Genomic DNA, 2,681 nt, shown 5'->3' with positions numbered 1-2,681 from the left:
GCAGGTAAATCTTTAGTTTCTTGGTTAGCTCCTTCAGCCTGTTTTCCTTTTGCTCTCCTTTTCCCTTTGCTTGCACTTTTTTGTCTGCAGATTTATCCTTCCCTGCTGCCTTTTGTGGCATTGTTTCCATTCTTGCAGGAGCAGGTTTAGCTGGCAATCTCACCAATCTCCTTCCCTGTCCCCTCCGCAGAGCTCACCTTCCTCTTGGGTGATGCCTGTAGGTTATGGCCACTGAGAACCTTCAGGAAGCTGCCCTGCCTGGCCACTGTGGCAACCCCTGCTGCCCCAGCCACTGGGACCCATTGTGGAGATGGTGGGAGAACTGAATTTTTGCTTTCTTAGTAGTATGTAAATTAATGGTACGATCAGTGGCATATCCAAGTCCATGAAACATGGCATGTGTTGCAAATCTTCCCAATTTGTATAGTTTATCATGTTTTTAGTGTAACAAGTATTTTACTTCTCAAGTAGTCAAATCTATTGACTTTTCCCCATTTTTATTTTTAGTCTGTTTTTCATAACATCTTTATGGGGATATAATTCACATACCACGAAATCCACTCGCTTTGAAGTATACAATTCTGTGATTCTTAGTTGTGCAAACATCACCACTATCTAATTTTAGAACATTTTTATTACCCACCCCCCAAAAATCCTGTACCCATTAGCAGTCAGTCTCCATTCCCTCTTTTTCCCAGCCCCTGGCAACTACTAATTTATTTTCTGTCTCTCTAGATTTGCCTATTCTGGACATTTTATATAAATGGAATCATACAGTATGTGACCTTTTGTGTTTGGCTGTTTTTACTTAATGTAATGTTTTCAATGTTTAGCCATCTTGTTGTACTCTACTCTTTTTTATTGCTGAATACTATTCCATTTTATGGATACACCACATTTTGTTTATCCATTCATTAGTTGATTGACATTTGCATTTGTTTTCATTTTGGCTATTATGAATAATGCAGTTATGAACATTCATGTCCAAGGTTTTATGTGGACATATGTTTTCATTTCTCTGGGGTATATACCTTGAAATAGAATTGCTAGATCAGGTAATAACTCTCTGTTTAACATTTTGAGGAACTGCCAGACTCTTTTCTAAAACAGCTACATAATTTTGCAATCACACAAGCAACATATGAGGGGTCCAATTTATCAACATCCTTTCAATGTATGTTATTGTCTTTTTTATTTTAGACATCGTAATAGATATAAAGTGGTATCTCGATTTAGTTTTGATTTGCGTTTCTCTAATCACTAATGATATTGAACATCTTATGTGCTTATTGATCATTTATATTTTCCATGGAGAAATGTCTTTTTAGATCCTTTGCACATTTTTAGTTCGGTTATTTGTCTTTTATCGTTGAATTATAATAGTTCTTTATATATTCTGGACACAAGTTTCTGTTTTCAGATATGTGATTTACAAATATTGATTTAATTTTTAGTATGTGCTATAAGGTAGGGTCTAACTTCATTCTTTTGCATGTAAATATCCAGTTGTCCTAGCACCATTTGTTAAAAGCCTATTCTTTTCCCCACTGAATTATCTTTGTTCTCTTATTGAAAATCAGTTGTCCACAGTGTTAGAGTTTATTTCTGGATTCTCAATTCTATTACATTGATCTGTATGCCTATCCTTACACCAGTACCATACTGTCTTGATTACTTCAATGTTGTATTATAGGTTTTGAAATCAAGAGTGTGAGTCCTTCAAAAGTGTGAGTCCTTTTTCAAAAGTCTTGGCTATTCTGGGTCTCTTAGATTTCTCTATGAATTTTAGAATCAGTTTGTCAGTTTCTGAAAAAAAACAAACCAAAAAACAAACAAAAAAACAAAAACCTGGTGTTTTGGTAAGGATTGTGTTGAATGTTTTGAATCTGTAGATCAATTGAGATGTTAAGTCTTCTATTCCATGTACATGGATGTCTGTCTTTTTATTTAGGACTTCATTAATTTCTTTCAACAATGTTTTGTAATTTTCAATATACAAGCCTTACACTTTTGTTACATTTCTTAAGTATCTTTAATGTTATAAATGGAAGTTTTTTTAATCATTCTTATGTTTACAAAGTACTTCACCACTCGAGGAAATCAAATAAATGTTCATTCATATTTTTCTTTTACTTTTTAATAGATTGGTTTCTGAGGTTTGTGTTTTGTTTTTGTCTGTGTGGTATTATTTTGGTGTAAGAAGTGAGGTAGGGCTAACCTTGTTTTTTCCTTGTTTCATCGTCCCAGTACCATTTATTGAATAAAGTCTTTGTTTCTAAGCACAAATACATTTCTTATTACATGGATAATAAAGATAATGCCTATAGTCCTACCACAATGGAAAAGGTGATCCCCATCCATTTTCTCTTTCTTTTTTTCTTAACACTTAACCTTTATCTAACTTACTATAGATTTTAATTATTTATCTTGTTCAATGCCTTTCTCTTTCATTTGAATGTAAGCTGACTGCTATATCCCTAGCACCTAGTACAGGGGAGTGGAGCTTGGAAAGTGCACATAGTGAATGTATTTGTTGAATGAATGAACAATGCCATGACAAATGTGCTGGGTCCCATCTTCTCTTTACTGTCCAGAACAGATCCCTCTAGACATTACCTCCACTTCAGGATAGTTTTAACCATTCATTCTCTCTTCTGGTTCCATATTTCAGCCTTCAAACT

General features: G+C 34.4%; 1 protein-coding gene across 1 annotated transcript in view; it reads left to right on the top strand.

Moving 5' to 3' along the window:
• The window catches only part of PIP5K1B (phosphatidylinositol-4-phosphate 5-kinase type 1 beta), a 289,811-nt gene that overhangs the window by 216,863 nt on the left and 70,267 nt on the right, over nucleotides 1–2,681 (top strand). The gene's annotated exons all lie outside the window — the stretch shown is intronic.

This window comes from Pteropus vampyrus, unplaced genomic scaffold (genome assembly GCF_000151845.1).
Source record: "Pteropus vampyrus isolate Shadow unplaced genomic scaffold, Pvam_2.0 Scaffold479, whole genome shotgun sequence".
In the NCBI taxonomy this organism is placed as follows: domain Eukaryota; kingdom Metazoa; phylum Chordata; class Mammalia; order Chiroptera; family Pteropodidae; genus Pteropus; species Pteropus vampyrus.
This window is presented reverse-complemented; position numbering and strand designations above follow the sequence as displayed.